Here is a 15,642-nt window from a genome sequence, read left to right as displayed (position 1 = left end):
AATAAAACTATAAATTTTTAAACAATCTAAAATATTTTCAAATTTTTGTATTTTTAAATAACTATCTTCAATATTTCCAAAAAATGTTTTATATTACTAATAACTGCTAAATGTTGTATATTGAATGTGTTTTACAATAATTAAAGAAGAAAGAAAAAAAATGGAATCTTAAAGGGATGCACCAGTTCTTATGAACATTTACCCTCTTGTTTTTTAATCCCAAAATCAAATTGTTTAAAAATTTTATTAAAACAAAACCAAAATAAAATATAAATATTGTTTTCAAAATAGCCTTTTGAGCAGAGTGAATGAACAAAAATAAAATCTAAATATTAAATCTAAAAACAAATATTTCAATTTAGTGTTAAACATACACCAATTATAAGAGATTTTTAATTAAATTATATATTTGTTATGTAAGAAGAAGAGTAACAAAAATGTTGAAAACACACAAATCGGGCATCGGTCAACTGGTAATACACAAAACAAAAAAACACTAAATATTAATTGAAACAGTATTGAATAAAAATAATAATTTTAAAATCCAAATGTTTTTATATATATACACATACACACACACACACAATGTGTTAATATTAGTTTCCTTTTTTAAAAATGTTATCAAATATATTATGAACTTATCTTTGAGAGGTTGGGGCGAAAAAAAACTTTGTCCCCCTACAACAACAAAAATTACAAAAAAAAACTTAACGAAAGAAACAAATCAACAACAATAATATATGAAATTGTTTGTCCTTCACTTTTAAACAAAAAATAAATGAAATAGCATAAAAATAATAATAGAAAGTGTCATTGTTTTCTTTATAAATACAGTCGAATTCGGTTAAGCGAAAACACCTAATTTCAGTAAATTTTTTCTCTTAAGCAGGATTTTCAATAAAAAAATATCGGATAAGCGAAACTCGTTGCGCTTAAACGCAGTTTTCAAACAATATCTGAAAAATCGTGAAATTTATAAACGATATTATAAAATGAATTGAGTATGAACTTCTTTTTTCGTAGAAATTTGATTGCAAGGTTGGAAAAATGTGCAACAAAAGTTTAGGGTTGCACATACAAATTTTAATGAAGTTCGTCGAATTACAAAAACTATATTTTTTCTCTTAAACGGTGCTCGTCTCACATATATTTGTGTTTTTGCAACAAAAAAGTCTTTCTCTTATACAGATTTTCAATTCGTTTTTTAAGCGGAGTAAAATGTTTGAAAAATCATCCGAAATTATAGTTTATAATGTTTAGTTTCAATAAACAGATTTTTTCGATAAACCAGTGTTCGCTTATCCGAATTCGACTGTGTATATTCATGATTCAGTGAAAATCGAAGCTCAGATTAAAATATTCTACTAACAAGGTATTATATCGGAAATTGTCATGGTAAATTGCTGCAATGTAAAAATAGCAAAAATTTTGAATATTTCTAACCATGGATTTTCATAATTGACCAAATAAGGAAAGCGAATTTAAATGTAACAACGTATCGAGCGGATAAATTACTGTAAGCAAATAATCGCCGACATATTGGCTGTTATTTGGTATTTTGGGTTCGCATTGAAATGATCAATTTTGGTCCAATTTTCAGAGAAGACCACATATAACGGTACCCCACTAATTTCGGTCTTTTGACCTTTATATTAATATTTTGAATTCTCATTTAGTGTGAAACTCTCGTACCAAAAACTTTCAATATTAACATAACTTTCGGGGTAAGCCCCATAATAGGCGGATCATTATCCGGTATTTTGGGACATTTTTGGGAATTCGAGCAAATTTTTTAACTAACTTAAATTTTTACCAGTAAGCGGAGCAGTATAGTCGGACGGGGATGAACATATGATAGCCTACACAATTACCACCGAACTCTAACACGGCATTTGTACCCTCTAAACCGAGGTTAAGAGCTCCTCTTCCTCACCTTGGCATATTTTACGCATCACGTTTCCTGGAGTAACATGTACGTCATACAGTTTAAATTAGGTCTGTACACATAAAAGTCTTGGCCTAAATAAATAGTAGGCCAGATCCTTTTCCCGTGTAAAATTTTTCATGTTCGGCTTACGGCCTTTAGAGCGACTAGAAAACTATGCGAAAAAATTCTTTGATTCATTCCATCTTCCAAATATAATCTGATCATCACAGAAATTTCATAGCGATCCGCGCGACATTTTCGCCTTCTAATGCGGTAATGGTATCACTAAACAAATCAAAATATGTAGACACCTGTATTTATCTTACTATAACTCCCATAGTACATACAACAATATAATTGGTGTCAATTTAAATGTCAACCACTCCTTTTGAAGATACTGCCAACTTCTTCGGTCTATGTTCTTCAGGAGTAAATATATAAGCCATAGAAAGTTTTTTTATATACACCGATCTTCATCAAAACAGCATGCTATGCTATAATCTATAATCGGTGTAAAATTTCGTGATATTCTAGAGCTTCAAGAAAAACCGACAAAAATAAATGTTTTGATCCATTTCATCCCCTTACTATTAACAGAGCATAACCAAAAACAATAGGTTCTTCTTTGGCCAGAACCCGTCCCACATGCAAAATTTCATGGCGATTGGTCCACAATCGTTTTTACAAATTATAACGGACAGACGTGCGGACATACATGTCTAGATCGAAGGTGTAGTTGTGTAGGATATAATTAAATATTTAATTTTTTACGCCATAGTGTTTTTTGTTCTTGATTTTCAAAATCTGTTTTCACAGTTGTAATCACTGACCATAGCTCAACAAAATGTGGTAAATAATAAGTTGAGTGATAAAAATTTAAAGAAAATTTTTGTAGAACATTTCGTCCTTCTAACTCGATTCCTTGAGTGTACTTTTCGTCCTTAATTTATTGAACGGGACTCCTATTATCACAATGAGCTATTGTTCATCCTGGCAATATTGGTGTCATCAAACACATGAAATCGATATTTTAACGTTTTTAACAGTTTTTATGCATGTACGCATTTCAAAAAATCAGTATAGATTCCCTATTATATAGAACTTTCGGATTATATATGGTTATGTAAAATGCGTCAAAAAATAAATAAAAAGAACCGACTTTCTAATTTTTTAACCGGATATTCAGATAATAAAACCGATTTCAATGCCTTATGAACATATCTTTAAAAAGCTAGTAAACAAACGTGCTATGTCAGCTTAAAAAGGATCACGCCATATCTCCGAACTTTGACCTATGGTGAATTTGTCCTCCTGGAGTTTTCATATCATCATCATTAATGCAACCGGACGTAACTACACTTTCACTAATTTTGTAGGAGAAGCAAAAAAACGTTATAAAATCTATAAAAATGGAACACTGCTCGATTTTTTATACCCTTCACCACTCTGTGGTACAGGGTATTATGTCTTTGTGCATATGTTTGTAACAGGCAAAAGGAATCGAGATAGACCCATGGTTCCTTTTGAGAATATTCATAGAATCACTTTCTGAGTCGATTTATGCATGTCCGTCCGTCCGTCCGTCTGTCCGTCCGTCCGTCCGTCTGTAGATGTTAAATTGTAAACAAAGTACAGGTCGCATTTATGATCCGATTTGGATGAAATTTGGCACATGTCACTTATTCGGCCCAAGGACGAACCCTATTGAAATTGGGAAAAATCGGTTCAGATTTAGATATAGCTCCCATATATATATTTAACCGATATAATGTAAACGGTCCCTATATATCTTTCGATTTGCACGAAATTTGGTACAGCCTAATCATTTAGGTCTAGAATGATGTCTGCCAAGTTTCATGAAAATCGGTCCAGATTTAGATATAGCTCCCATATATAGTTTCGTCCGATTTCATGTAAATGGTGCACCAAAGTCTCTATATATCCTTCGATTTGCACTAAATTAGGTATAACGTAATTAATTTGAGCCTAGAATGATGTCTGCCAAGTTTCGAGAAAATCGGTCCAGATTTAGATATAGCTCCCATATATAGTTTCGTCCGATTTCATGTAAATGGTGCCCCAGAGTCCCTATATATCTTTCGATTTGCACGAAATTTGGCATAACGTACTGAATTGGGCCTAGAATGATGTCTGCCAAGTTTCATGAAAATCGGTCCAGATGTAGATATAGCTCCCATATATAGTTTCGTCCGATTTCATGTAAATGGTGCACCAAAGTCTCTATATATCCTTCGATTTGCACTAAATTAGGTATAACGTACTGAATTGAGCCTAGAATGATGTCTGCCAAGTTTCGAGAAAATCGGTCCAGATTTAGATATAGCTCCCATATATAGTTTCGTCCGATTTCATGTAAATGGTGCACCAAAGTCTCTATATATCCTTCGATTTGCACTAAATTAGGTATAACGTACTGAATTGAGCCTAGAATGATATCTGCCAAGTTTCGAGAAAATCGGTATAGATTTAGATATAGCTCCCATATATAGTTTCGTCCGATTTCATGTAAATGGTGCCCCAAAGTCTCTATATATCCTTCGATTTGCACTAAATTAGGTATAACGTACTGAATTGAGCCTAGAATGATGTCTGCCAAGTTTCGAGAAAATCGGTCCAGATTTAGATATAGCTCCCATGTATAGTTTCGTCCGATTTCATGTAAAGGGTGCACCAAAGTCCCCATATATCCTTCGATTTGCACGAAATTTGGCATAACGATAATGATTTAGATATAGCTCCCTTTTATTATAGATTGATTTTAAGTAATTGACGCGACAAGGAACCAATAGGGTGATAGGAACAAAACGTTCTGAAATTAGTATAACCTAACCTGTGACAAGTTTGTGTGAAATCGCTTAATATTTGGATAGAACTTCCATATATATTTTCGCCCGATTTCAAGTAAATTGGGCATCAAACTCCCCATGTTAGTCAGATTGACATCAAATTCTGCACAACGTACAAAATTGAGCCTAGAATTACGTAGTTGCGTTTTATAGAAGTACAGACATTCCCCAACGGATGACCTATTTATATTTGTTTGAAGTCGATTTACATACTTTTGTCCCATTGTAACATACGAATGACATGTTAATGGATAGATCTAGCTAGATTCACATTTAGATAAATATCACATATTTTATTTCATCCAATTTCATGTTAATAGTCCTGTTTAATATACCCATAGTGGTGAAGGGTATCATATAGTCGGCCCCGTCCGACTTTACTACTTTCCTTACTGGTTTTTTCATATTTTAACCGCAATATAGGACCGTATTTTCTTTTTGAATTTTTTTTTTAAAGGTTTTATGTCAGTTACGTCCTTCTGACTTGATATTTTCTGAAACAAAAGGACGTAACTACAACACAATAATATATTATATTATTAATAATTATCCGATTGAGGCTAAAATTTGTACAACGTCCAAATTGAGTCCGGAGTGACGTGTGTTACGAAATTTTGCATAGCGTACTGAATTGAGTATCGAGTAATGTGTGTGAAGTTTTGTGAAAATCGGTTCAGATTTCAATATAGCTCCCATATACAGTTTCGACCGCTTTTATGTAAATGTTGCACTACAGACATTAAATATTTCTCCGATAGCGATAAAACTTTGCACAGGATACCTAATTATAGCTGATTAGTTAAAACAATGAAGGAAAGCCTTAAATTTGGGATATCGCTATATGGGGGCTACCATAAAAATTGGCCGATATATCTCATTTTCAATATCAAACATCCCCGATGTAACATTAATATAAGTTCCGAATTTCTATCTTCAATATAGGGAGGTTTAGTTTTTTACAGGAGTGTAGTTACGTCCGTTTGCATTAATAAAAGCATGCTAAGGTAGTTACGTCCGTTTGATTTTATTTAATTAGATCTTTATTTAATTTGACGTTAGATGTCTAAATTTTTGTGTGAGCATGTAGTTTGATTAGAGGAACAATAATCAAACAAAAAGTCAATTTCGATTTTTTCTGTAGTTACATCTGTTTGCATTTATGATGACGATATACTCACCAAGATCATTCATTCGCAATACTAGACTATAACCTCGATTTTATTGCACAGTGAAATATGCCCAAGTTTCAACAAACCTATACACATAATTCTAGTCTCAGCTTGATAACCTATGCAAAATTTCGTCCTATTGGACAAACAGTTTGCATGGAATAAGCCGAATTAATTTTGCAGGAATGTTAAACGCATACATGGCTTTATACACCTCTGAACGGATAGGGCTGTCAAATGCGGCTTTATAGTCGACGAATAGGTGGAATAAGTCGATGTGTTTTTCGTGGGTTTTTTTCCAGTTAAAGTTATCCTGCATAGCCGAATTAATTTTGCAGGAATGTTAAACGCATACATGGCTTTATACACCTCTGAACGGATAGGGCTGTCAAATGCGGCTTTATAGTCGACGAATAGGTGGAATAAGTCATTTGCATTTATGATGACGATATACTCACCAAGATCATTCATTCGCAACACTAGACTATAACCTCGATTTTATTGCACAGTGAAATATGCCGAAGTTTCAACAAACCTATACACATAATTCTAGTCTCAGCTTGATAACCTATGCAAAATTTCGTCCTATTGGACAAACAGTTTGCATGGCATCGTACGGAAACATTTAAGAAAACTACATCTATATCTGATTCAATTCAAAAAAATATATATTTTCTTCAAAATTTCCAGTCAATCTAAGAAACGTTGAGGTTCTGGAAAAAAATACATGTGGGAGCTCTATCAAAATCTGAACCTGTTTCTAAACACATCATTGTAGGCCCAATCAGTTACACTGTAAAAAATTTTGACCTCTTCGGGAAAGCATTAGCACTTTGGTGATCTATTGTGAAATCGAACGATTATATGATATGGCAAGTATATTTAAACGATATGTCTTAATTCCATATTCGATAGTGAATATATTTTATCAAATATCTAATAGATTTGTATAGGTTTACTAGGTAACTGGCATATGAATACGACGTCAGAAATGTATGTCTGAAACAGTGAAGTAAATTCACTGTTTCAGACGGACCATCTCTGGTAATCCTATATTTGATGTCGACTGATTTTGGTTCTTTCCCAGAGGGATTTGTTTAAAGTGACTGTCATTGACTTTTTAAAAATCGATGCGTCGTAATATTTATCTTCAGGGATTTTACCGAAGTTTACAATTTTTAATTAACGCAACAATTAATCCAATGAAGAGAAGTTCCCTCTATATTGCAAAAACAAAATGTATTTTTTTCAACATTTTATTACCTATAATATTTTGTTTTGAGAAGTGTATTATTTGTTAATGTGTCAACAGCACTCACTGTCTAAATATTTTATGGAATAGATCGTAGTATACGCCATGGGGAAATTGACAAAATTTGCTTCCTCTCATATACTAAAACCAAAACAAACAAATATCACCTCCACTGATGAAATACAAAGTTCATTGGCATTTCCTTTTTCCGTGGCATCGTCATCTGCAGTTCTGACTTTTTTTCTCATTTCGTTCGGTCAATGTGATGCTGTCAAAGTACATTTCTTTCCAATGGAAAATCACCTCTTTCTCGAAAATTGGTTCTTTGTGATGCATTTTGTATGAAGATCTGAGTCGTTTACGGGAAAATCTTTTGTATTTTTGCTACAGATTATAATTTATTAATTGTTTACATTGTTTGTATGGATGGAGAGAGGATGCACCGTCCCCACCACACCCACCCATTGGTCTTCAGTTCCTGTTGTTGGCTACTTTCAAATTAAACAAAAAGAAATGAAAAAAAGAAAAAACAACAAACAGAACGCAGTCCAATACTTACATAGTATATACGCAGTGGGAAAATAATGTGTATATGTATATATAAAGGAAAAAAATTATTGACCGAGTCACGGCTCTCAGGAAATATTGATTCATTGGCACTTGGCCAAATAATATTTACGTTTTGGTCTAATAGCCAGAAATTTGTTTTGTTTTCTGTTTTGATATGTTTTTTCTTTCTGTATTTGCAAGAAGAAAGGAAAAAGCAGAAAAATAGTGCATGCAAAGTGTAATATGTGTCATTCTTCGGTATTGCTACTTTGTTTTTGTTTTGGTCGAATAAATTGTAATATTTTTTATTGAACATTTTGAAAAAGTTGTCGTACTGGAAAAATAAGTAAATATATTGCGAAGAAATAATTAATGTTAGTAGTTAATAGTCAATGGGGTTCGAGATCTATCATATAATGAGAATGATTATACAAATTGTGAACCTCGCTAGCCTATTCTTCCAGCGATGTAATTCAGCATTCCGTGTTATCGATGGTTAAAAATATTTATTTACGGAAATTTTTCTAAATAGGTTCAACTTTTGACAGACCTTCTATATAAAGATTTCGACCATTAATGGTCGAAACTGATACATACTTACTTAGCTGGCTTGTGACAGAACTATCGTTCCATAAGCCGAGTTTAGCTTAAAGATTTCCAGGCGAGTCGGTCTTTTTGCAGTTTTTCCAATTTGAAATACCATTTTCGGCAAGGTTGTCTTCAACTTGATCAGTCCATCTTATTCGTGCCCTTACCCTTCTGCGTGAGCCATCACCTGGTTCGCTTTTATATGCCTTCTGGGCTGGGGCATCTTAATAAATTCTCACAACGCAGATCCGCCCATAGATCTTTCCGAGAATTTTTAACTCAAACACTCCATTAACTGTCTCATCTGTTTGCGTAAGTACACATGCTTCAGATCCATATAACAGCACGGGTAGTATCAGCGTGAGGTGTGAGTTTGGTCTGGCGGGAGGTGGCCTTGCTTTTGAGTTGTTTGTTCAGACCATAGTAGCATCGGTTGGCCATCACTATCCTTGTCCGAATTTCAAAAGTGATGTCATTCGTTTAATTTATGGCGGTACCAAGGTATATAAAATCTTTGACTACCTCGAAGCTGTAGTTTTCAAGTTCCACAGTTGGTCCGAGTCTACTGGACGTCTTGTGCGTTGATACCATCAGCTTGGTCTTCTCGCCGTTCACTGCCAGACCCACTTTGGCAGATTCCTTCTCAATTTGTTCAAAGGTGACTGTTGCCGCTCTCAATATTCGACCCATTATGTCGATGTCATCGGTTTATGCGAGTAACATGTGTTGTTTGTGTGTACAGAGTGCCATTTCTGTTCACTTTTGCCTCTCGTATGACCTTAAAAAGGTCACATGACAAAATATCACCTTGTCTGAATCCTCGTTCGGTATTAAAGGGCTCCGAGAGGTCCTTTCCGACCTTAACTGTTGATCTTGTGCCAGTTAAAGTTATCCTGCATAGCCGAATTAATTTTGCAGGAATGTTAAACGCATACATGGCTTTATACACCTCTAAACGGATAGGGCTGTCAAATGCGGCTTTATAGTCGACGAATAGTTGGAATAAGTCGATGTGTTTTTCGTGGGGTTTTTTCCAGGATTTGGCAAAGAGTGAAAATCTAGTCAATGGTGGATTTGCCAGGTCTGAAGCCGCATTGGTATGTTCCAATAATGTCATTGACCATTGGACGCTGGATAGCACTTTATATGCGATTGGAAGGAGACGAAACAGATAAGCAATTTTAAATGTTGACCCATCTGCTTATGACGACCCCATACAATGGGTCTGGATATACTTTAGGCATTTTTAATGTCCAACTCATTAAAGGAAACTTATATGTCAATTTAGCCATGTCGGCCTCTCTGTTAGAACTTGCAATATGCTGTGTTTCAAAAAATAGGGATCGAAATGTCCTTGGAAGATTTTTTCAAAGGATATTTCCCTCATTTAAATAAGGGCAATCGAAAAAGTACAGCCGGACGGATCTAAATCCTCCGATATATAAACCCTCGAGTGTGATAATATTACTACTAAATATCAGTATCGAAATATCCCTGCAAATTAAAAGTTAACCAATCCTCTTGGATACGCTAGCAATTTTTCCGAAGGGCTGTATAATGGAAATAATCATCAGTTTTCACACAAAAAGTCTTGGTTCATTTGACCCGCTAACTTTTAGCCGATTATTATAAATATCGCTATTCAATTGTTTAGACAGATCCCTATATAAAATTTCGTGATGTTCGGGTTCGGGTGACCTATAGAGACGCAAGAAAAACTGCCAATAAAAAGTAGTTGTGTAAGGTATAAAAAGTGTACATATTTGTTCGCAAGGACGTCAGCAACGCATCTAAAATGTATAACATTTCCGAACTATATTGAAAACTCTTACTAAACATCTAAAATTGCGAAATTATGCAGTAGCGAACATTTTATTGTCGATCACGCCGCCTTGTTGTTATTCATTTCAATACATTTAGTATTTATAAATATTTTATTCGCACATATGTATGGTCGTGTGTTTTCTTTTCCTCGTGCACAGATGTGAATCAAAACAAACACCTCAAAAACTAATAAAGATGCCGGTAATTGCTAAAAATATCAATTGTGAAATTCCTCATTCAAAGAAACGGAACTGTTTGCAATTATTTCCTTTTTGGATGTTTTCGAAAGGGGTATAACTTTGTATGGGGGCTACCAGTAAACGTGAACCTACATACATAAAATTTTGCATGGACATTTGGTACCCAAAAAGAGCACTCTGTGCCAAATTACAGCCAATTTGATTGTAAAATGTGTCTAATAGACAAAAAATACCTTAAATCGGGAGATACGGTTATATGGGGGCTATATCATAATATGGACCCAGGGACCCCATTTTGGATTTCTATATTTACTTTGACATTAAAAACATTTGTGCAAAATGTTGGCCAACTATGTCAAGTGGTTCGGCAGTTAATGAGTTTATACCCAATTTTTGGGTAAAAACTCGGGTATTTACCCAAGTATTTACCCACGTCTTAAAAGTATCGTAAAACTACAATTTCGTGTCAATGTTCCTTCGAGGGAGATTGAACGAATTTAAATATGTGACCTTTATCTATAAGTGAACCGTTGGAACTTATGATAAATTTAACTTTATTCAATCGTACAAACATTAGGAGATAGATCTGAACCGATTCTCACGAAACATTCTAGACTTAATACAGTACGCTATGTCAAATTTCGTGAAAATCGAAAAATATATGTAGGGAATTCGGTACACCATTTACATTAAATCGGACGAAAATATATATGGCAGCTATATATAAATCTGAACCGATTTTCACGAAACCTAGCACATATAATTCTAGACTTAATTCAGTACCCTATGTCAAATTTCGTGAAAATCGAAAGATATGTGGGGAGTTTGGTGAACCATTTACTTTAAATCGGACGAAAATATATATGGGAGACATATCCAAACCTGAACCGATTTTCCCAATTTCCTTGGAACAAATGAGTTGTGCCAAATTTCATCCAATTCGGATTATAAATGCAACATGTACTTTGTTTACAATTTAACATGGACAGCCAGACGGACATATATAAATCGACTCAGAAATGATTCAATGCTTATTCTCAAAAGGAACCATGGGTCTATCTCCTTTCCTTTTGCCTGTTACAAACATATGCTCAAAGACGTAATACCCTATATCCTTTAAATCTTCTATTGCTTATATAATGTTACAAGTCTTCAATGGAAAACTTGCTGCCAGAAGAAAACGAATTGCACCAGCCGACCAGACAGACGACGGACACGTATTTGGTCCAAAGTAACATGGGGGAACTTGTGCAAAATATGAAAGTTATATCTTATCGAAAACATGTTTTTATTTTTACAAGTATTTTTACGATTGAACAGAGCACCTTGTTCTCTTCAATTTTTATTCGTAGCTAATCATGTATATATGAACAAATGATAGGAGGCGCTCATTCTGAATACCTAAACTCGGTCTGCACCGTAACATGTAGCCTATGTCATAACAAAGAATTAGATAGTAAATTGTCTATCATCTGAGAACACGAAATACTAATTGACTGAAACTGGAAAATTCAGATATAATCTTAAAATATTTAAAATTGGTTTGGACTTTTATAGGCGTGATAACCAGTACGTATTATTTGAAATCAAGTCGAAATACCTAAACCAAAGTTAAACAAAATCCTTAGCTAATAATTCAAAACCCAGCTAAGGTTTTTGGGTGTCCAGATTGGTGCAAAATTTTAATGCAGTTCGACAATTAATATTTTTTAAAAAATATACGATTTGAATTAACATTAACCCTTAACGGTCCAATGTTGCCCACAGGCAACAACATGTTTTAAAGCTTATATTTAATACACAGGTAGTAAATATATATATTTTATTTTCAAATTTTTGGTCAAGTTATGTGCTTTTCAATATAGAAAAGAGGGTAAACATGTGTACAGTACCAATTTGTGTATACAATCCAAATTTTTTAAATCGATTTATATTTATATTATACGAAATGCATCATCGGAGTTGTTTTCGATTTTTGTAAAAAATAAAATAGATAGTAATTTAAAATAATTTTTTCGTCGATATTGCCTTTGGTTATCTTGATTGATATTGGACTTTTATTATTTTTTTTTTATTTTAATGTACTGTATCTCCCGAATGCAAGGATGTAGCGATGCCAAATTTTGTTCATATCCTATTTAGAACAGTTGCATTAAATCTGCATACATGAAATCTTTCTATAGTCACGGAAACAAATTCGGGGCCTAAAGGGTTATAAATTAGGACGTAATAAGCAACTGCTGGCTTCATTATAAGCCTCCCAGGACAACAGCATTCATTTGTTGTATGCTTTTATTTTTATTAACAACAAATACAACAATAATATACTCGATTAACAAATTTCCTTGCTCCTAATAGCCAACGTCAATCATTTAACGTTAATAGCCCGATGTACATCACGTCTTATTCACTCGTGTTCTCGCGTAATCACATGACATTTACGTTGCAGCATCATCCCCAGAGCGATTTCTTACAACACCGGCTGGTTGCCATTAAAGAAACAGAATAGAAAATCAGAAAAAAACAACACTTACAATGCGTTCGTTCTTGCTTTCTAATTTCAATCAAGGAAAACAAAAACAAATAAATAAACCCGTAAAAATAAATCGAAAATTTAACAAGAACAAAATGAAACTATCTAAGAAGTGCGTGCCAAAATTTTCTAATTGTTTAAAAATAAATATTGGCACGTTTACAAAATTGGCGCACTTCTTGCACTCTGCAATTAAATAATACGCTTTAAATAAAATCAAAACAGAATACAACAATAAAAATGAAATAACAAACAAAGAAAACTGTCAGATCACACGGGTGCACGAAGACTCAAACCAATAAAAGTCTTTGCATGTGGATGTGTGTGTGAAAATACAAAAGAAAACTAAAATTAACAAAATGTACCTGCTGAACGAGCGAATGCACCTTCAATAGAGAAATCAGAACATTAGCAAGTGATTTACTTTAACATTAATACGCCACTGTTTTCTGAGAAGGGTGACACATAGAGAACTCGCGGACGCTCTGGGCCATAATATTTTGCAAATATGATCAAAACAAGAACTACGCAAATGGCAAAGAGAATAATTACTTATATTCAAATCAGTTTTAGGGTTACCCTAAAATATTGCCAAGAGGAAATATGTTAAAAAATAATAATGTCGACTGTGTCATCTCCCATTTCAAATACCTAAAACTTTTATATGATTACCGCTATCTGGTACCTACGCCGAAACTTGGACCAATATTGATCACGTTTTCCTGACTTTCAATGGGTTGGTAAACAAATAATAATGCTTGTAAAGGTTTTTAACATTCCACATATATTAGGTTGGGGAAAAATAAATCCAGATGAAAAAGAGATACGGGGTTAAAATTTGAGAATTACTCTTGACGACACTTGATGCTACACAACAAATCGGCTATATCTACAAGAGATTCTGCTATCTCGGAAGCACTGTAACACGAGTGGTGGCGCAGAAACTGACATAATCCATAGAATAACAAAAGCGTATGGTGTATGGGAAGGTCATATATAGGTCAAGGTGTATGGAAAAGGTCACATATAAACAGGAAACCCATCTTTAAAATATTTGAAGCATGTATAAAGTCGATTCAGCTATACGGCAGTGAAAACTGGCTTATGGCAAACACCATCACGCAAAGGCAACAAGTATTAATAAACAGATGCCTCAGGATCATATGCAGAATGTTTTGCCAGAGACCAACACCATAAGTAATGAAGAACCTAACGGATCAGGAATCCATACCAAAAAAGACTAAATGTAGGAAATGGAGATACATTGGCCTCGCAAACTTAGTTTTTGTATTTTTACAGAGGTTTTTGTAATATTTCAATTCCATTTCGTAAGTATTTCGTGTATAAAACGTTTCAACATTTAAGGCAGTATTATTAAAAAGTCGTTAAATATAATGTATATTCATATATAATTTATTACAAAATGTTTTTAGAATATTGATAGAGAAAATTAAAAAAAGACTATAGAAAGTACCTTTGCGGTACATTCGGAGTTTTAAAGTGGAGTACATTCGGCCATATACAAAAAGTGCTATATCATTCCCTTTAAATGTTTATATAATATATATGATCAAATGTGAAAATGCGATATATGATTGTTACCCTTCACCTTTAAAGGTACCTTCAAGAGATGCTCATATGTACAAATTCCATTAGGTAGCATAGACATAGCATCTATGGACGACAATTGAAATGGAATCGGACGAAATTAACTGCGTGAAGTACATAGATATTTCAACTAAATTAACACAACCCATACACATACCACATACAAATACTTTACTTATTTGGTACGTAATTTTGATGAAATAGAATGAAAATATATATGAAAGCTATATCTTAATCTGATTCGTCTTCAATATTTCATGTAAAACGAACAGACATAGGCTCCTCCATTTTGATTATTCGCTTAAAATCGGACAGAAATATATGAGGGAGCTACATCTTAACATATTTCAACAACAAAATAGAATATAGAACAAACTTAGACCCCTCGGTGCGCCATTTATATAAAATCGGACGAAACTATATATGTGAGCTATATCTAAATCTGAACCGATTCCAACAAACATACATCAATCGTACACAGTGCAAAATTTTGTCTCAATCGGACAAAGATTTACAGTATGGTGCACCATTCACAAACAATCGGACGAAACTATATATGGGAGCTATATCTAAATCTTAACCGATTTCTACATAACTTCACGGATTTCAACCAGCAGTAATTTTAATACGGATGGCAACCTGTAGCAACTTCAATGCGCTATGCAAAATTTTGTCTCAATCAGACGAATATTGGCAGTATGGAAGAATATTTACATAAAATCGGAAAAAACTATATATGGGAGCTATATCTAAATCTGAACCAATTTCAACAATACTTGGCATATATCAATCTAGACCTAAATCGATACTATGTGCAAAATTTTGCCTTAATCGGACCAATATTGGGAGTTTGGTGCACCATTTACATAAAATTGGACTAAACTGTATATTGGAGCTATATGTAAATCTGGAAATAATTTGGTTTAATACTACATGTAAAATTTTGTCTCAATCGGACCAATATTGGCAGTATGGTGCTCCATTTACATAAAATCGAACGAAACTATATATGGGAGCTATATCTAAATCTGAACCGATTTCAACAAAACTTGGCATATATCAATCTAAACCTAATTCAGTACTCTGTGCAAAATTTTGTCTCAATCGGACCAATATTGGGAGTTT

This window comes from Musca vetustissima, unplaced genomic scaffold (genome assembly GCF_032173495.1).
Source record: "Musca vetustissima isolate MV318-11 ecotype Yass unplaced genomic scaffold, APGP_CSIRO_Mvet_v1 utg25311, whole genome shotgun sequence".
Taxonomy (NCBI): Eukaryota; Metazoa; Arthropoda; class Insecta; order Diptera; family Muscidae; genus Musca; species Musca vetustissima.
The sequence above is the reverse complement of the archived record's forward strand: the minus strand, read 5'-3'. Positions refer to the sequence as shown.